Below are 21,817 nucleotides of genomic sequence, written 5' to 3'. Positions count from 1 at the left end.
TGTGATATGTCTCCACTGCCCTTTAGACCTATGGAGTATTCTTTTCTAGAGAAAAAATCTGAATGATTTGGTGGAAAATGTGTCTGGGCCCCTTATCCTGTCACAGGATTTTTCACAGTTAAAACAAAATTTAAATTTATGACAAATTAGTTTCAGCAACAATACTTCTTAGATTTTTAAGTAGAGATTATTTGAACAGAAAACAAACAAACAAACAAAAAAACCCAAACCAACACACGTTAAAAAACAAACAAAAAGAAAAAGAAAAACAACCAACTACAAGGGGTACTGCAAGGGGTTGGCAGTACTGTGAGTTTTGACTCTCCTAGGGTGGTAGCTGGGCATTGGGTGGGAGATCTGGAGCCCTTCACATGGCACTGGAAGATCAGATGCACAGAAATGTGTAGAGGCTTACATATCTAAGTGTCTGAGTTAGTCACTCTGGGAAAATGATAATCAGCAGAGATGACCAGTCAGCTTCAGACTGAATTCATCTATCCAATCTGAAGATGAGAAAAACTATTCTCTGGAGATGTCTCTTTCTCCCTGTTTACTCTAAAGGGAGCCTAAGAGTGTATAGCTCAGATTCAGTATACAGGGGAGAGCTGAGATACCTCAGCAGGGAGTCTACAAGCATATTTGACAATACCAGCTATTCCATTTGGCTTCCATCTACCACTTCAAAAGTGTGAAGGCCTCTTGCATACCCCACATCATGCTTCCAAAGCTATGTAGATGTTCTGTGTCTGTTAGCAAGAACAGAGTCCTCCACCTGGGAAAGAAGAACTACATGCAACAGTACAGGTTAGGAGCTGACTTGCTGGTGAGGAGCTCTGTTGAGAAGGACCTGGGTATTCTGGTGGACAACAGGTTGTCCATGAGCCAGCAGTGTGCCCTTGTGGCCAACAAGGCCAATGGTATCCTGGAGTGCATTAAAAAGAGCACAGCCAGCAGCCAGCCAGATCATGGGAGGTGATCCTCCTCCTCTACCTGCCCTGGTGAGGCCTCACCTGGAATACTGTGTCCAGTTCTGGGTTCCTCAGTTCAAGAAAGATGGGGAACTGCTGGAAAGAGTTGAGAGGAGAGCCTAAAAGATGGCTACAAGCATGGAGAATCTCCTTTATAAGGAAAGGCTAAAAGACCAGAGGTTGTTCAGCTTGGAGAAGAGTGAGACGGGATTTTATTGACTTATAAATATCTAAAGGGTGAGAGTTAAGTGGATGGGGCCAGGTTCTTTTCAAGTACCCAGTGACAGGACAAAGGGCAACAAGGCACAGACTGGAGCTTAGAAAGTTCCATGAGAACATGAGAAAAATCTTTACTTTGGGGTTGACAGAGCTCTGGAGCAGGCTTCACAGAGAGGTTGTGGAAACAGCGTGGGCTTTTCCTGGGCTTTCTGGAGGGATCAACTAGCTACACCCTCACCTAGCAGCTTGGAGAAAATATTCTGAGCAGAACAAATTAGCATCAGCTAATTTCCTACCACCAACCGTTTTTGCTCATTTGAGCCACTTCTTTCATCTCACTTTAACTTGGAATCTTTCACATCAGAATGGATCCCCAGTTCAGAAACACTGAAAAGAAATTTCTTACCGTCTCTTCATCCTTTTCCAATATGACAGGGTCTGAATAACTCTGAAGGAGGACAAATAAGAATCAAAATGTCTCAGTTGGTTCCCTTTTTATTAATAATGAAGGATGATACCCATGCTCATAATCACTTTTGGAGGTCAATAGATCATTTAAACCCATTATGTGGGCTTTGTGCAGACACAGTTCATGTCACTGTGAACATCAGCAAGCTGTCTAAAATCCTTCCTTTGGGTATTATGAGGTTTAGGTAAACTGGCATCGTTTACTGTAGTCAGTTAAATGAGCTCTCAGTACTGTTCTCAGAATTATTACACTTCCATAAATGCACACACATACATCTGTGTGATTTCCATTTTTTGTGAACAGTGTGCACATTTTCAAAGGTATTTTCTGCATATTTGACAGAAAAAAAAAAGGAAGAAAAAAGGACTGCCACAAGGGAACATCACAGGTGCAAGGGACAGCTTGTGTATGTTTAAACAGAAGGTGGAAGATTAGCTACTGTGAAAACTAAGGATTTCCTGACAGAAAAAAATTATTTTGCCCAGGAATGTGGGGATTTAGACTGGATCCAGAATGCTGAATGCTTCAGCTTTAATTGTTTAAAAAAAAAAATCAAAAAATCTTTTTCCTTCTGTGATGAGAGCTTTATTATTGGCATTTTTTTTCAGAATTTAGGATGAATATAATGTCTCTGATGTACTTACTGTTGTATACAAAATTGTCCTCTATTTGTCTGAACAGTTTTACTTCAGTAGAGATAACATTTTTACTCAAGTGCATAGAAGATTAATCTAGGATCTGGAGTACAAGTCTTATGGGAGCTGAGTGAACTGGAATTGTTCAATCTGGAGAAGAGGAGACTCAGAGGAAACCTTACCGCCCTTCACAACTGCCTGAAAGGAGTTTGTGGTGAGATGGGGTTGGCCTTTTTTCCCAGGTAATTAGTGATAGGACAAGAATGGCTTTACGTTGTGCCAAGGTTCAATATTAGGAAAAATTAATTCTCCAAAATAGTATTAATGCATTGGAACAGTCTGCCCAGGGAGGTGGTGGAGTCATTGCCCCTGGAGGTGTTCATAAAAGGTGCAGATGTGGTAGTTAGGAAGGTGGTTAGTGGGCATGGTGGGGATGGGTGGGATTTGGACTAGATTACCTTAGATGTCGTTTTCAACCTTAATGATTCTATGATTCTATGAATTATGAGGTTTTCTCTGGGATTTCTCTCTCATGGCTGCTCCACTGCATCTTTGGCCGCATTACTATGATGTAGGTGCCCTTCTGAGGAGGATCTGAAAGAGGCATGCCACACCTTCCACAAGGTGTGTACAGAATTTCACTCTTATGCATCTTGCTGGCCATACTGGAGCAGTAGTTGGAGCTCAGTTTCCTTTCTTCTGCTTCTCCCAGCTAAAATAGGACAGAAGATTGTTTTCTGGAATGAATGCACCAACATGATCTTGCATAGGACTTTCTGTCTAGCACAGATTAGGAAAATCACATTTCTAAATGCATTAACACATCAGAAGCAGCAAATGGATCTGGGGGCAGGTATTGGAAATAGAGAGTAGGAGATGTAAGCTCAGAGTAACAGAGACAACCAGCCTGCTTTAAAAATGTTTTAAATTAAATATTTTAAATTAGGAACTGACAGCAGAGAAAGATGGCATACTTGTGACCACATATTTTGCCTTTAATGGAAGCAAACAGTTTTAGTCATCCTGCCAATACTGATTTTAGTTTGAAAGAGAATAGCTATGCTTGATGTTGGATTTCAGTTTAGAGCAAGTGAGTAATTTCTACAGCCAAAGATAATAGCTGAATGGAGAGGATATTTCATAAGAATTCTTTTTTGCAGAATTCATTAGGGCCCTGATATGACAAAAATCATATCTAGCGTCTCCCTCTCCTTCCCTGCCTTTATGGAAGATTTAAGATTTAATCTTCAATAATAACTTATAACCAGTTATTTTTGCCACTGAGATTAAGTGAACTGCCATACGATTATGCTTAATATTGTTAAATTTTTAAGGGTGACAAGAATTTATGTTCTGGCCTTCTTTTCTCATAAACTTGTTCTATTGCTGTCCTTCAGGAGTGTTTCCTCTTGGACACTCACCAGCCTAATCCACTGACATCTGTACATGACTCTTTCAGGCACCACTTTTACCTTTATGAAGGCGATTCACATCCCAAATTCCCCATAGACTGGGGAATTTTTGCCACTATTGTCCCCTAACTTTGCCAATGTTATGAATCAAAAGCCTAGCAGTTTCTCTGCTTCCTCTCATCCTCAGTCTTCCTTGGAATCTAATGAGCCTGACTCACTGACTCACTATCTACAAGTTTAACTCAGCTGCCTATTTTTTAGTTGCAGTATATAGCATTTTTGGATTTTTTTGAAGCCGATATACTAGTGTAGATAGGAGATTTCAATTAGCAATAACTAATAACTTCAATAACTTCATACAGTTTAGCAGAGAGTAAGAAGCTAACCAGCATGTCTCTTTGGTTTTTCTCTCCTTTGCTACGGGGATAATTTCTCCTTATTTGACCTTAGTTTTGGAGGTAATTCAGAGTAAAAAGACAAAAAGGTAATAATTTGATTACATCTTCTGCTGAATTACACAGATACACAAAGGCTTACTTTCACAGTGGTAAGACAGACATTGCAAAACTAGTGCACAGAAGCTGGTAGATTTCGGAAACCTGCGTCCCTTCTTCTCTCAAGGAGTTCTGTTATTTACTCAGGAGTGAATACACATTGTCACTCATTACTTATTCATGTCCAAGACCACAGATGAAGAAAAGCATCTATTCTTATGTACATGGTTCCCTCCCTTGAATCCAGAAGGTCTAAATCTCCCTCTATTTCACAAAAAGTCAAAACACAGAACTGATTTTATTTCTCTTGCTATGGCCAGGAAAGGGAACATAGACTGGATATTTCAGCATTACAGTTCCACATCCCCCTAGCTTCATCTATTCTGGTGCATTCATTGTTTGCCACACCTTTTTCTCTTCTTAGGCTCTCAGGATAAACAACTTTTTGGGATTCATCATTGCAGAGCACCTTAATTTATTCTCTGAAGTGTGGCAACTAGTCACTGTTGAGAACAGCTTGGGAAAGGGGAACATAATGCCTCCGGCTATCCTATAATTAACATTGCCCTGCATTTTTGGCTTTTCTCTCATAACCTGAGGTTTGGGGAACTAGTGGAGTGAACTGAAAAATCCATTGCTACAGACGCAGAAATACTGCAGCTTTGCATATGGTAAATTCATAAAATCAGCAAGAAACCTAACAAAATCCCCAAATTTTCAGAGAATTACCATAGTGTGTGTTTTAATGTAACATTATCATATCTTTTCTCTTTGCAGCTGTTAAGGTCATTCGCAAGAAAGATGGCCTCAATAGTCCAGAAAAAAAGACTTGCTGACATTAATGAATGTAGAATTCATCTATGGATAGAAAACTCCTAATTAATGTTAGGATAGGATAATGTCATTCAGAAATAAGGCTTTTCAGTAGCGTGGTTGACTATTTTGGAAAAGGATAGACATTTCTTGAAGTCCACTGAGACCCCTTTCCTCCTACCTCTTCTATTCACTCCCCTCCTACTTTCCCCTGTCCTCTGCTCTCCCTCCCTCTCCACTTCAGGGCATGTGTCTAGAGGCAGGAAAACTTTCCCAATTAAAAAAAAAGTCTCATTCCTTCTACAAAACTAAAGACTAATTACCACTACTGTCTTAATAAGGCATTCTCAAAATAATTAGTTAATGACACACAACTTGCTGATATACAATAATAGCTTTTAAAAATATCTCTCCTTCACCTTTCACTCACATAGAAAACCCAGCTGAGTTAATTTCTAAATGTTAATTCACAACTCTTCCTTCATCATATCTATAATTTCATAACACTAGTAGCTGTTATGTGATCTTCAAGAGTTTAAATGCCAGCTTCACTCATCTACCTGCAAACATAACTGCTGAGATTTCTTGAATATCTTCATGAACACAAGGTTTGCTCATAGAGTTCAAAGGCTATAGGTAAGACTTTAGTAACCATGAAGATACCAAGAGAAGCAAGCTGCTTTTGCATATGGAAACAAGTTAATGTAGCTTTATGCCTGTTATTTAAAAAACATATACAAGATAAAATTAATTTCAAATTTACCCTAATCTCATTAGACAATCAGGAGCCTCAAACGTATATAGAAAAGAAAAAAAAGCAGGAAAATTCAGAGATATCATACACCTGCTTTTGAAATGATTTGAAATGTGTTTCCTTAATGTATTTTTAATTACCTATCTTATAAATAGAAGAACTTGTTACTTGAAACAAATTTTTACTTTTTAGGGAGATGTGTGCATACTTACAGGCAGTTTCATAGCAGTGAGTTATCATTATAATTCACAAACTTTGAGCACTTTTAATCTACTGAAATCCATTCCTTTGAAAGGGTATGGATGGCCTGAAGACAAAGATTCACTGATATTCCAGTTAGAAATCATTTAAACTAAAGTAACATGCTGAGGTTTATTCACAACTGAATCCTTGTTATTGCTGACAAGCAAGTAAGATTGAAGGCAGTTAAGAAGTCTTTGGATAGGAACTGGCCTGGTATCACTCATACATAGCATAGAAAGAAAAATAAAAATAACAAAATAAAAAAATCACATTCAGTAGGGAGAATAAAGTAAAATAATCAGCACTGTAGCTTCTATTTCCTGTCCTAAACGCTGTCAGATTTCAGAATTATTCCTCTTACTCCTCTCCAGATTCTTTTTGTATTAAAGAAGTCAAATCATAAATATCGAACTGTGCTACTAAGAACTCAGAGGTAAATATAAGGTGTGCAGATCTGAAGTTGAAATCATGAAGGGATCAGACACTCTTACTGCCCAGTAATGCCATAGTCCAGGCAGTTCACTTCTAACTCTGGATGGCTGAGGCTGACACTGACCTAAGTTTTTACCAGGGCATCTCCAAAGTGCTCATGTTCTGGGTTTTGGCAGAACTGCCAGGTTTGGGAGCAGTGATTCTACAATGCACATTATCAGATAGGACTTTCCAGTTCTCCTCTACCAGCAGGACTTAATGAAGTTGCTATTCTCAAGAACACTGTCACTATACTGCCATTTTCCCTGACAAAGAAGGAAGAAAAATAGAATAACAGCAGACTATCCTCACACGTAGTTACCAAAGCAGCAGTCAAAGGCTGGACCTTCCATAGGGAAGTTCCATGACTTCCTTAGCAAATTGACCCATTCACACAGGTGATGGGTACAGCATCCTTTGCATCAACTTTTGCTAAGCAATAGCTCATACCCACTGGCAGTTCTGTCAGTCCAGGAAATCTTTCTTTGAAAGTGAATATATTTTAAATGTATTTCTATATTGATTTAGTTGAATTTTTAAAGTGCTGTGTTCACTTGATAAACAAAACACTCCTCCTTTCTGTTCCTGTCCACCAAATGAAGGCAAGATCAAATCCTTCCCCTCCTGCCTTGAATAGCCTGCTTTTCAACACAAAGTGCTCTTTGAAAATTTTAGGGCAGGTAATTTACAGGTGGTTCTGACAGCTCCGTTGCTATCTGTCTCCATTGCTTTGGTAAGGTAGACTCCACTGTAGCATTACAAAACATTTGTCCAGAAAGAGTGACAATAAAATATGATCCAGAAAGGTGTCTGTGGACAGTTTCTGTAGATGCAGGCACTCCAGGGTCTCAAGGATACTCATAGCCTTGGACTTATTCTGCTTGTCCCTCAATGCTTGACACTGATTAGACCACAACTTGAGTACTGTGTTCAACTTTCGGCCCCTCACTGCAAGAAGGATGCTGAGTGCTGTGCAAAAGACAGCAACCAGAGCTGGTGAAAGAACAAGAAAATAAGAGTTATCAGGAGTGCATGTGAGAACTGGAGCTGTTTAGTGTGAAGAAAAGGAGGCTGATGGGAGGCCTCATCACTCTCTATGGTTAACTGAAAGGAGTAAGGTATTACCCTGTTTTTTTCAAGGGACAAGCAGGAGGATGTGAGGAGAGAGCTTCAAGTTGAGCCAAAGGAGGTGTAGGTTGGAAATCAGGAAGAATTTTTTCATGGAAAGGATGGTCAGTCATAGGAACGGGCTGCTCAAGGAAGTGGTAGAGTCCTCTTCCATTGGAAGCATGTAAGATACATGGATGTGGTGCTTAGGGACATGGTTCAGTGATTCACTCAGTGGTGACAGGTTGGTGGTTGGACTTGATAATTGTAAGGGTCTTATCCAGCCTCAGAGATGCTATCACTCTAAAGGAAGGTATACAGGGAAAGAGATATGACAACTAATTTATACGTAAATAAATAAAATGCTGCAGCTACAATGCAGTTCATTAATTTAGCATTCATTATATACCATCAAAGAAAAATATTCATTCTATTGAATCGTGATGAAGGAAATAAACAGGAGACTTTCCCTTCTGTCCATTTACAAGCACTGATCCCATGCCACTGGGATATTGCCCTCTTTCTTTTACCTTTCTGCGCTCCCAATTACACTCAGTCCCAATCTGTCACTGGCAGGACACTTCCCAGATCCACAAGAAACTCTAAGCAAAGCTAGGAGCAAGAACTGCAGTTCCTAAGATAAACAAAGCAGAAACACAAGAGAGACATTAGCTCTTCTTATGGGAGCTATGACCTCTGTGAAAGGTAGGCCAATTAAATAGATATGCTGATTTTTAGTAATATGTTCTCCAAGTAGCTTAGCAGATACTGCTACCTTGCCGGCATAGAGGAGTTGGGTGGTCTTAATGTGCACTGCAAAAGTTTCCTGCAATTACTTCACTTGACACACAGTATTGCCAGTGTTGTCATTTTAATTTGTATATATATATTTGTCAGATAACAAGCTCAGATATCAAATCACTTATCTATTTTATTCTATTATTAGTAGTAGTATTAGTATTATTATTACTATTATTATTTAAGCCTGAGTAGGTTATTTGGCCTTATAAACTCCTCACTTTTCTTAGGCATTCTAGCACTACTCTCTCTCACCCTAAGATTACTTTGGGAGCCAAAGGTAATAAGTGATTTTATACATCTACTTGCTCTACTGAAGACTTTTTTTTTTATTTTTTTTTCTCTTTGAGATAGGGCTTTTTTGGCATGCAAAATTGAAAATATTTTAATGGAAAGAGGAATGAAATATTTCCTGTAATGGACATGCTTACTATAGAGACAGCTAAAGAACTAAATTTCAGCTAGTTAAAGATATATTTTGACAGGCATTTTCTGGTCGTAAATACAGATTTGATTTAATAACAACACTCAGTGAGGACCTGTCAAAACTGTTGATAGAAAATAGGCAGGGAGGCCAGTGCTCCTTAGCTCTCAGAATGGATTTTTGGTCACTGGCCTCTGTGGGAAGGGAGAGGTGGAAAGCACTGACCAGCTGCAAATATTTCTGTCTTCCTAGATTCCTGCTTTAGCCAAGAGTCAGTTTCCTGACTGCAGTATTTTTTAAAAAAGCACAATCTTACATGACTCCTTCTAAGGAAAATTACTAAAAACATTCGATGAATGTTTCATGTTTCCCCAACTGTCTTTCCAAATCATTGTGGAAAATTAGAAAACTGTGTGTCTATTTCACATGCTTGGTCAATCCAGTAATCTAAGCATTGCTTCTACCTCTGAAATCTGTAAAATGGTATTCCCTCACACTGCACTGCTCCATGTGATTAAGTTGGGCTATGCTGCAGCTTCTAAGACTGTGGGCATTAGCTGTAGAGAGTGGGATTCTACCCCTCTTTTTATCTGAGTGAACAGCTCATAGCATAGCCCCAGGCACACGCAGGCCACTGTTGTGGAATGATTTTTACACAAGTATGGTTTTGCAGCAATTTAGTGTTTATTAATACTTTTATGATAAATCACAATATTAGGTTGTATGATTCTCTATAGCACTTAATCAGCGCTTAATCATCAGCCAATTTAACACGGTGATTCAATACAATTTGTTGCAATCAAATACAGCGATTTAGCTACAGGTTTGAGAATGGCAAGGATCACACGACTTACTGCATGGCACTGGAGGGGAAGTTTCTATCTTTGCCCCCTCCTCAGTGAGCTATTCACCCTTCCCTTTTATTGTTTCTCAGCACATGATCAAGATCAGCCCCAAAAAGGGATCCTCTTTGACTGAATCTCTAGAAGCCTACCCTGATGGGTTCCCAGCCCAGGGGCAGATCAAGGATAACAGCTAGCTGCAGTTGTCAAGAACTCAAGAGACATTTTGCTTAGGAGCCTTACTTATGGGACAGCAAACTAATTGACTTTAACCAGAAAATTTTCCATTGTGGCCACAATCTAGGTGGAGCAAACCTGGGACTTTCTCCCAGCTGTACAGTTCCAGTACTCTCCAGACTGAATAGCCCTGAAACCTCTCCATGATAAATAGAGCAGGAGTTCCAGGCATGGTAAGGGAGTGTTTGAGCATCCTGACCCACTGCAGTTGTACCCAGGCCACTAAAGGGACCATCTGTGTAGGTCTCATGGTCCGTTCCCATGTTCAGCCAGGGGCAATCATTCTAACATCTTCAGTGAATGCTTAAGACTTCACAGGAAAGTGGAGAAAAATAGTTAAATATCTGAGAAGATTTACACAAGAAAGAACGATGCTGAAAATGCATATAGCTTAGCTAAGCAGTGACTCAGAGGGATTTGATTGCCATCCACAAATATTTCAGAGAGGTTAAACACATGGGTGGGGAGGAACTACTCAGGATAACAAGGGAAAGGAAGCAACATGATTACAGACAATTTGGGTTGAACTGCAGGCATATCTTCTTAATAGCGTGGCTGGTTAGACTGTGGAGTAATTTGCAAGTGAGACGGTGGTGGTTTCAGCATTTTGTCCATTTACTTCCAGATGGGGAAAACATGTGGTGATGAATAATCCTATTGTAGAAATAGATGGACTTCACAGATTTTCCACAAGCTGTTTCTTTTGCGCTTTCAAGCTTCTGGGATCTCAAGATGAAAAAGATAGAAGCAGATGAAAAAGTTAGAGGCAGGTATGGTTTTACTGCTGTTTGCTACTTTAGTTTTATGTCTAAAAAACAATAATTATTTTCATTTTTCATTCTATTTTGTTGCTGTTTTTCAAATCATCCTATTACTTCACTCTCTCCAATCTTAAATTTGCTTAGTTTAAAAGCACTGAATTAAAATGGAACAAAAATAAGCAAAAAATGATCTACCTTCCATCTTGCTTAAAACTAAATAGCAACCACTATGCCAAACAAGTAATATTTAATTAGTTTTACAAAATGCTATAATTACATCTACACTAAGAAATATATCTGCATATTTTCTTTTTTTTCCTTGGATAATGACTAAATTAATGACTTAACTCATACAGTACTGGAGGAAGGCAACAAATTGCTGCACAAACTGATTTCACAGGCTACACACAAGACACACCTCATTGAAAAATGTTATACAATCAGCTAACTGCTGAAGAGAGCACAGCACTCGACCAGTGTGTTTATATGGCTTGGAGAAAGATGCCTCCAGATGAAACAGCAGCATCACACAGGGCTGACATGTCAGTAATGACATTTGATACCAAGAGTGGTATGTCCAGCATCACAACGTCATCTTTGCAAGAGAGATTTTTAAGTGCAGCATGTGTTTTATTAGGTAGAGGAGAAGATAAAAATTTTATAACCTAAAAATGAAAAGGAAAGTACTGACCCAGCATTATGATGTTTGAAAGTGAATGTGAAATATTAAATTGCTGTAAGAGTATTTTCTGATGTTGTGGCAATGCATAGCATAATAATGGATGTCAGACTTAGACTCCAGCTTGATTCCTGAGACAAAACACGTCCTCACACATTTACATTATCTGAAAGCCAGCCTCTATGATGCTTCAGAAGGAAAAATCACCAGCTTCTTCCCGCAGCACAAAGGGTTTTGGCTCTATGAACTAGCACTTCATTTGCACTTCTTTAAGTACCCACACCTTGTCCACCATCCTCACCAACAGGAAGATGCAACAAGTGGCCATGAAGTCAGGTCTAAATCTTATAAAACTGAAAATTATATACATACACCTGCATCTCACTGCAAAATCTGGTGTCCTTAACCATCAAAGGTTTACAAAGCACCTCCAATTAAACCTGGGAGAAGTCTGGAAGACTTCTGTCTGGAAGACAAAATGTGATTACAGTCTAGCAGTTATGCAAATGAGAGAAAAGCAGGGCAGAAACTGCTATGTTGTATAATTCATGTTAATTATAATTCACACTGCTGGATAAGTGCTTAATATTAAACAATTGAAGAAATATAGGTGAGACCAGCAGAACAAATTTTCTGGAATAAAATGTGCTCCTAGGAAGAGCACATAGATGTGTTCTGTCCCAGCCTGTTTGTCTCAGCACTCCTGGAGTACAGGGCAGCACAAAAGAGGTCATAGAACAGAATGAGGACACGGACACAGAAAAAAAAAAAAAAGCATTGAGTATCTCTACAGCATGCAAAAACACAGTCACTGAGGGACAAGGAGAGAAACAGAAGTTCAGAAATAAGATGGAGGTAATGTGCAAAAGTGCCAAAAGAGGCTCTGACAGTGGAAAAAAACAGCTTCTGTGCAAATTGTTGGTGTGGGGAAAGGGAGAAGCTAGAAACCAAGGTGAAGAGATGTTATAGAATCACAGAATCACAGAATGGCACGGGTTGGAAGGGACTGCAAGGATCATGAATCTCCAATCCCCTGCCACATGCAGGGCCACCAACCTTCCCATTTAATACTAGACCAGGCTGCCCAGGGCCCCATCCAGTCTGGACTTGAACACCCCCAGGGACGGGGCATCCACAATCTCTCTGGGCAGCCTGTTCCATCACCTTACCATTCTCTCTGTAAAGAATCTCTCCCTGACATCCAACCTAAATCTTCCCTCTCTCAACTTAAAACAGTTTCCCCTCGTCCTGCAGTTATCTACCCTTTCAAAGAGTTGATTCCCCTCCTCTTTGTAGGCTCCCTTTAGGTATTGAATTGACCTCTGCAATGAGGTCACTCCTCAGCCTTCTTTTCTCCAGGCTGAACAAGCCCAGCTCCCTCAGCCTGTCTTCATAGGGGAGGTGCTCCAGTCCCCTGATCATCTTCATGGCCCTCCTCTGGACCCTCTCCAACAGCTCTGTCTTTCTTGTACTGGGGGCTCCAGACCTGGACACAGTAATCCAGATGGGTCCTCACAAGCAATGAAAGTGAAAAGATGAAGAGCTGGACAAAGATTCTTAGAGTTTGCAATGATATGGGCACAGATTCCAGATTTCTCTCATCATGAAGAGGCCCCCGTGTTTTAGAGGATGGGCAACTCTGTGTTTTGCTAGAGGCACTGCTCTCTCCCAGTCAAAGCCTTAAACAGACTACATGGAACCACCAGCCCCTGCACAAAGCTGACTTCTGATACAGGCAGTTCTTGTTGGGAAAGCAATGCACAATCTGATGTTACTGGCAGAACTGAGGGGAAAAAGTTTCCATGTGGTCTTGGTTTCTCAGAGGCCATGCAGTACGCCTATGTCACAAGCACCATTTACTTGGAAGGTACTTGATATTACTAAGGTTCAAAGCAAGAACTGGCCCTGTAATGTTGTGAAGAACTGAAAAGAGAAACTGGACATTATATGCCAAGGGAAAACAGAGGAAAAGAGGAAAAGAAGATCTATTCTTCTGTCTACTCTTTCTGATGGAGTGACATCTTATTACAGCAGGGCCAACATGCAATGTGGTGTGCTTTGATTGTGACCCTTTGAGATTTCAGATTTTGCAATCAGCCAAATGCAGAAAGGACTGGAAGCTCTCAGCCTTGAGAAATAAGAAGAGAAGCCTTCCACCTGTCTCACGCCCTTGTTACACATACCTTTTCATTTCAGGCCTTCTTTAATCCAGCAGAGTAGCCTATGAAGTACATCTCCATTCTACCTTCTCTTTTTAGAAAAATCTCTTGATTTTTTTCTTGTTCTTTATCTCTGATCATTCTGATTATACAGAACTAAGGGATTCCTGGTTGGTATCAGTTTCAAATGCCCAGGGCAACTGTTAATTGATTTCCACTTAATTTTCAATATGAGCTCCTACACTAGTTCAAATAAAGTCAGAATGTGGACAAAAGGGTTTCTCCTTCAGTGTGGAGAATCAAAACTAATTTTATTACTTATCCAAATATAGGAGAACTCAAGGAAAAAAGAAAAAATAATTACCAACATTTATAAGAAGAATCAATTTTCTGAAATGATAATTTCAGGTAAAGTTCTCTTCTACTCTATCTGCAGTTCACTCTTCTTTTTTCCTATGTTAATGACATTATTCGCAGAGCACAATATTCATTGCATTAGAAGATCAGAAATGTAGTTCATTCCATATAACAAATTCATCTGAATAGTCCTTTCTGTGTTCATCACAGAAGTCTATGTCCCACTGAAATACTTTGGACAGGCCATTCTTCCTATTTTTCACTGTGTATTGTGGCTACAGCTCAGGAGGAGCATCAGCAGTGTCTGTCCCCATAAACTGATGAAAAATGTATTTTTTTCTTTATCTGGAGTATAACAGGCCTTAGCAGTTGAATTGGTTCTTGGAATTTAATTAACTGAAAGCCCTGTAGTAAAGCAGAATAACTTTCAGTTGACCCAACTGAAGAACGGCCTTGTTCATGAGCATTTGAGATAAAGTCCCGGTGCTTATGCAAATTTCTATCCAAATAATAAAAATGTTTTATGCATGTGTGTGATGAAATAAATGAAAACTGGGAGCAGTAAACTTCAAAACTAAACCTCAAAGCAGTTTTACAGTACAGCTGTTACAGATTGTTCTGGATAAACAAAATTGCAGATTTTGCTTAAAAAGCAAGATGCAGCATTCCCCTGTAGCGACTCTGAACTCAATGAGTGGATTCTTTGGATTTGCTTTTCTTCTTTTACTAGTACTAGACCCAAAGCCATTTATTTTCTAATATAATCTTCAGAAAATACGTCTTTGTTAGAAACAGTGTCAAAATGAACAGTGTGGGACAGGCTAATCTGTCTCTATGCATAAATTTTGGCATAATGGTACTGTACAGTGGTGCTATTGCAAGAGCAAAGGGAGATGGGAAGGGAGGAAATAAGAGCTTCCCTCAGAACCATCCTTTTTTCTGTCAGGCTGAATGGGAACAAAAGTGTCCTGAAAATACAGAGATATCTGACATTTTATGGCTTCTGAAGGGGCAGCATCAGCAGTGCCAGACAATGAGAGTGATTCCCAGTTAAAATATTAGAAACACGAGGTTTGCAATGATCTGAGATATTTCAATATCATTAAGCATCTTAATTTTCCACACAAAGAAGTTTTGGAGATTGTTCAAAACAATCTATCTATAAATATTATAAATATACATAAATATACATACATAAATATAAATATAAATATAAATATAAATATAAATATAAATATAAATATAAATATAAATATAAATATAAATATTCCCAACCTTCCTTAATTATTTCAGCTTCTGGGCTTTGTCCTACCTTGGGCCATTAGAAATAAGCAAAAAGAGAAAGTTTCATGTTTTTGTGATGTGTTATACTAATTCTATAAGCATAATAGGACTTTAGGACAGACAAGAGGGAGAAATGCAGCCCTGCACTTGTATTCTGGGCAGCCCCATAGGCTCATGCTGCTCATGGGGCAGGCACAGACCAGGTGAGCAAAGGCCTCCTGCCTCCTGCAGTCAATTTTGGTAAAGAATTGGTGCTAAACCAAAAGTGCCTCAGTGGGCTGTTACACAACCAGCCAATACAGTAACACAAACATAAGCTGAATCTATAAATCTGAGCAATGACTCTATTATAGTGCCAATAACGGGGTGGGTGGTAAAGGGAGAACTTTGTTACCTTTGAAAAATAGTGCTGGTAGAGATCTCAAGAGGTCATTTGGGCTACGAAATGGCCAAAGCTGCCTGGATACAGGCTTTAGATGACAGTCACATCATCAGTTGTTTGTCAAGCTTATCCTAAACAGAGTTTACTAGCCACAGGGACTATGCATCATCCCTTAAAATCTATTCAGCACCTCACTGTTCTTACTTTATTATTTACAAGAACTATTTTATATAGTCTAAAAAGTTCTCTGTAAGTTAGTGGGTTGTTTATTCTTTCACTGTGTTCTGCTTTGATGTATCACCATTTAATTCTTAAAATGTGAATTTTTTCTCCTTATTTGAAGGCATTTTAACAGCCTATTTCTATTCTTACCAATTTCAAACCAAATTCACTGAATTTAGCAGAACGATTGAGAGTGGAGATCCTTATATTGTGCAGTGCCTTTGCTGGAGCAATCATTACGTGTCTTTTCCTTCTTTGAACTGTAGAAATCCCCTAAACATCTCCTAAGCATTCTCCCAGCCCACAGACAACTGCTCCAACCTCAAATGTTCAAGCTCTACCAGATTGCTCAGCAGCATCATGAGCAACTTTTGTTCTATCTTTACCAACGTATCTTTAATGTGGGAACTCTGAAATACTGCTAAACTTCAGCTGGATGAAAAACATCCAGGTATTTGGATTTTCTCATGGATATTAACACAGAGAAAAAGTCACCTGAAAATTCAGAATTTGAGTCGAAATGTTAAATTATTGTTTTATATGCAATCAGCTGCATCTCTGGAATACACATTTACATTGCTTGGTTCTGGAAGATCCAGAGAGCCCACAGCTCCCTCCTTACAGATGTGGAACTCGGTTTCCTGGGAAGAAGCAAAAGTCCTCTGCGATGTAATAAGACAATGCTCTCTAAAGGGAAGGACCTGAAACAAACAAAAGAAAGGAAGAGAGAGGGAGAAATGAAGGAAGGGAGGAAAGAAAAGAGGGAGGGAGGAAGGGAGGGAGGAAGGGAGGAGGGGAGGAAGGGAGGGAGGGAGTGAGGGAGGGAGGGAGGGAGGCAGAGAGGAAAAAAAAGGGAAGAAAAAACCCCCAAATAAGCATATGAAAACCCACCACTGCCCAAACAAACATTCAGTTATTTGCAGTGAGTTTTTCTTAAAGGAACTCCAGGTACTGAATTCATTTTTTGTTCCAATAAAACTTTAGAAAGTTAGCCGTGATGATGATGTAGCTGACCTAAATGCTAACGAAATACCAATTGCACGTCTAAATGGAAAGTGAAATAAATAAATTTCCTCTGCAAAACGTACTTTAAGGACTACATTTCAAACTGTTGCTGTGGTTACCACAACGCTCTCCTGGAAATCTGCTTAAAGATGTCATCCTCCTGCCATCGTGTGTCAGTTTGAGGTACTGCTCCAAAGAGCTGTCCTTACTATTGAAATGTTGGTCCAGTTTTAAAACTCTGCCATTTCTACCTATCATTAAGAAATAGATGTTGCAATATAAAAATCATTTTCTAAGCAAGTGCAGTTATTAATACAATCTCATGCTGAATGAGAATAATTAATGAATGTATACAGAAATGTGATGCACTGACTGTTTTTGTTTGTTGCTTTTGAGACAGTGCTCTATAACACCAAATAGTTTGGGATACCATCAGATAAGATGATGATGCTTGGTGCATTACCGTTTTACTTGAAGATAAATGAGTAATTACTGTCTTCCTGTGCATTCTTCCCCTGTCTCTGTCTCATTCAATTCCAGTCTCTGTAGAAAATCACTTCTGCCTATTCCTACACTAAACCAGCTATAACAGTTAGTTATGCCATGTAAAATTACCCAGCCTCAGCAAGCTGAGGGCACAAGGCGGGAAAAGGAGAGAAAGCTGCTTTTGGACCACGTAGGCTACAGAAACCAAAATCTCCTTCAATGCTTGAGTGCATAAACCAGCCAACTGCCAGCTCTCATCGGAGCACTGTGCAGCCACCAGCAGCCCTCACTGCCCTTTCTTTGAATCCCCATAAATCAGCACATCTTTTTCCCCCTTTGTTCTTCTGAGCAGCCATGGGACCAATCTGTCCACAGCAACCACCACTCAGCTTGTATTCCAGCCACTATGTTGGAACACAGAGCAACCAACAAATCATTCAGAAACATCCCTGTTCCAGGTGAGATGGGCTGTCACTGGGAGCTGTCATCCAGTGAGATAACTCACAAAAGGGAATCTGCCTCCAGAACAAAGTGGTTTACCATTGGGCCAACAGAGTGTTTCAATCTGCTGCCATCTCCTCACTGCAGTGCTCGTGCCCTCCTGGTGGCACCCAGCCCCTTAGTGACCTCTCCCAACAAAGTTTTCTCACAGAACTGCTTGGGACTCCATTTAAAACAGGTGATATCACAGCTTCCAAAGCTGTTCCCTTTCCTCATTTAATCTTCTACTCTATTTCCTGTTGTGATCAGAAATGAGATTAAAGGCTGTCACGAACGATGGAGCTGTCAGAGGCAATCAGCACACCCGGCCCTCTCCCTCTCTGTGACAAAGTGATGGGTTTTGGTGTCTCTGCTCTGACACTAAAGATACAATTTCTGCAAACCACTGTTCACATACATACTCCTATTGATTGCATAGGAAGTGAATTCCACAGGTCTGCAAGGTGCCCTCCTTTGGCTGTGCGCGTGCTGTTGCTGTTGCTCAGCTGTTCAAGCAGCTGATGAGGAATGAAAGCAAGTCAACTTACAGGGCAAACATCAGGGCACTGCTGCACGACCTGCATAACCCTGGAACTGTATTAAACATACATAATTAACCTGGCAGTGCTTCCTGTTACAGGTTATTACATTTGCAAGGTGCTTCTATCTCCCCCTGCCCCACTGCCATCCTCCAGCAGGGGCCTCCCTCTGTGATGAACATTTCTGCTGCCTTCCAGCACAGCAGGGCTTTCTCCTGCCTCTGGCCATCAGAAATAAGCAAAAAGAGAAAGTTTCATGTTTTTGTGATGTGTGTGATGAGGAAGGAAGGCAGGCAGGAAGGAAGGAAACCTAGCATTGAATGTATGACAGTCACCTCTGTCTCTCTTCTGTTTCTAAATTACTTTTCTACTCTATAAAGAGGAAAGATTTATTATGACTTTAAACCAGTGCATATTCCTTTCTTTATTCTGATCTCTGCATGTGAATGAGAATGTTATCAAACAGCCCCAGATTTTTTGTTTTGGTTTGGTGATGGTTTTTTTATATTGTTTTGTATTTTTTCCTCCCAATTCAAACTCTGCCCTCCCTCTGAGAGTGTAGCCCACTGCTGGTTTTGGCTCTGTGAAATAAACATTTTTGAGCACTGAGTAAACATACTGCTGAATTCATCTTTGGTCTATTTGTATGCTGAAGTGTATTCACTTTCCTCAGTCGACACGCAGCACATTTTGGATAACCACTCCTTGTCATTTCTACTGTGTTTTTTTTTTTTAATTGAATTGTAGCATGAACCACTTAATTCTCATTTATTCTCTTTGCTAGAGGAGAACTGATTAATGATCATTTGCTTTAATGCTGAGCTCTCCTGTTTAAAAACCATGGTCACATCAAACTAATTCCACTCATTTCCTATGACTTTAGCACTGGCCTTCTCTGTTGCTAATCATGAGATATTTTGGTAGCCTGCTTGTTTTTCATGTTTTTCAGTGAAATTGTCATCTATTACATTAAATGCCTATTCCTAAAATAGCACTTCTGTATTTCTTGTGAGATCCTGGTTTAGAAAATGAAGATGTTGTTATCTCCTAATTCTGTAACATAGTTTGGATTTTGCACTTTATTTAAACCTCAGCTGACTTTCGCTTTTATATTTAGAGCTTTTGAGAATTGCAAAACTATAGCACTTTGCATAGATACTGGGCTGCCACTCTTAATATACCAAAATGAATCCTGCAGGAAAAAAAAGGAATAGTTACAAAACTCTAGCTTATCAGCTAACTCTTTACAAAACTCTCTTATCAGCTACAGAACAGCAGCTAGACAAATCTGGTACTACAGATTCAGAGATTTTGCGATAATAATTCTAAAGCTCTTGTTAAACAATATAAGTAATTACAAGAGAAGATGCTTAGGGAGTGTCTTAGTGCCCACTCACACAGATACTGAATGTGCGTTCTCCTGTACGTCATTTTCGCCTCGCAGTACTTGAAGGGAACTTGTAAAGAAGAGGGGGACCAACTTTTTACACAGTCTGGCAGTGATAAGTGGGAATTGCTTTAAAACAAAAGAGATTTAGATAGATTCTGGGGAAAATTCTTTACTCAGAAGGTGTTGAGGCACTGGCACAGGTTACCCAGAAAAGCTATGAATGCCCCATGTCTGAAGGCGTTCAAGGCCAGGTTGAATGGGGCCCTGGGCAGCCTGTTCTAATAGCTGGCAACCCTTCCTGCATGAGGGGGATTGGAACTAGATAATGCACTCTGATTTCAATATTTTTTATGCATCAGGAAAATAAAGTTTAATTTTCCAGAAGTAAGAAAGACAAATAAAAATACACAGAAGGTACCTTGGCTATTCACAACTACATATGGACAATGTACTCAGGACGACTTATGCAAATACTTAAGAAAAAATTTAGTATAAATCTAGTATGAATGCTTTTAGTATCTGGATAGCCTAGATTGCTGTATTGCTGGGCTAAAGCCAATGGGATGAAATTCAACATGACCAAGTGCTGGGTCCTGCAGTTTGACCACAACAACCCAAGGCAATGTGACAGGCTTAGGGCAGAGTGGCTGGAAGACTGTTTGGAAGAAACAGACGTAGGGGCGTTGGTCGTCCTTCAGCTAAACAGGAGTCAGCAGTGTGCCCAGGTGGCCAAGAAGGCCAATGGCATCCGGATTGTTAAGTCTGGAGAAGAGGAGGCTCAGGGGAGACCTTATCACTCTACAGCAGCCTGAAAGGAGGTTGTGGTGAGGAGAGGTCAGCCTCTTCTCCTGAGGAACTAGTGATAGGATGAGAAGAAATGGCCTCCAGTTGTGCCAGGGGAGATTCAGGTTGGATGTTAGGAAAAATTTAGTCTCTGAAAGAGTTGTTAGGCACTGGAATAGGCTGCCCAGGGAGGTGGTGGAATCACTGTTCCTGGAGGTGTTCAAGAAATGTTTAGATGTTGTACTAAAGAAGATAGTTTAGTGGGGAAATATTGGTAATAGATGGACAGCTGAACTGGATGATCTTGGAGGTCTTTTCCAACCTTGGTGATTCTACAAGGCCTCCCCTCAGCCTGCTAAATAAATTTATGTCCTTTGGATATTGTGGTGCCCAAATCCAGCATTCAAGGTGAGGCTGTACAGAGTGGGACAACCTTTCTCAGCTGCTGTCAGTGCTGGGCCTGTGCATCCCAGAGTACAGTTGGCCCTTGTGGCTGCCAGGGTGCACTGCTGACCCACATTCAGCTTGCTGTCAGCCACAGTCCCCGATCCCCTTCTTATAGTGCTGCTCTCCAACCTCTCATTCCCCAGTTGGTGTATATAGCCAGGTTCAGAATCTGGCACAGGAAAACCCTGGGTATTTGTACAGATTGAGGGATTGAAGATAAAATAAAGGAGAAATAAGAACTAGAGTTTCATTGCTCTCCGAGAAAACAAGTTATGAGATTAAAGGTAGGACAAATTTCACATGCAATGCTGTTCTTATGTTTTAAAACCACACAACTGTAGCATTCGCCAAGGATCAAATGTGATTTATTTAAATATTTTAGCATCTATAACTTGGCCTTAGATATTTGAAAACAACTTTCACGTATTATTTGTAAGGAATTAAAAATCAACAAATACACGAACATTTCTGAGATTCCAATGTCTATACAGAATTTCAATAACAGTATTCACATTTATAGCATTGCATCTGACTACTAATACACTTCCACTTGTCACCTGTCCAGAAAGAAAGAAAATGGAAGCTTGTGTGTGGTGCCCAGAAAGCTAACAGATTCATACAAAAACAGATTTTGGCAAAAAAACACAAAGTTTATCAGTTCAGAATTTCTATGGAAATGTTCATAGTCTTTCTTATGCTACCTTTGGTGCCCACTATCTGTTACTACCTGGTATCATTTCAATTGTGTCAAACCACGTAGCACCTTTGGGCATGTAATGAACAACTTTATAGCATGGTGCAGTGCTTTCTTCATGTGACATGGAGCTCATCACCAAGCGTGACTTTGAATTCTGCAGACAAAGACTGCTAGGTTTAATTTGGCACTGCTAATTTATCTTGTAGGCTTTATATTCTCTGTGTGCCTTGTGGGATCTCAACTTCATCATTAACTGGTGC

The sequence above is a fragment of the Tympanuchus pallidicinctus genome, unplaced genomic scaffold, assembly GCF_026119805.1.
Source record: "Tympanuchus pallidicinctus isolate F22 unplaced genomic scaffold, pur_lepc_1.0 scaffold5, whole genome shotgun sequence".
NCBI classification, from domain to species: Eukaryota; Metazoa; Chordata; class Aves; order Galliformes; family Phasianidae; genus Tympanuchus; species Tympanuchus pallidicinctus.
This window is presented reverse-complemented; position numbering follows the sequence as displayed.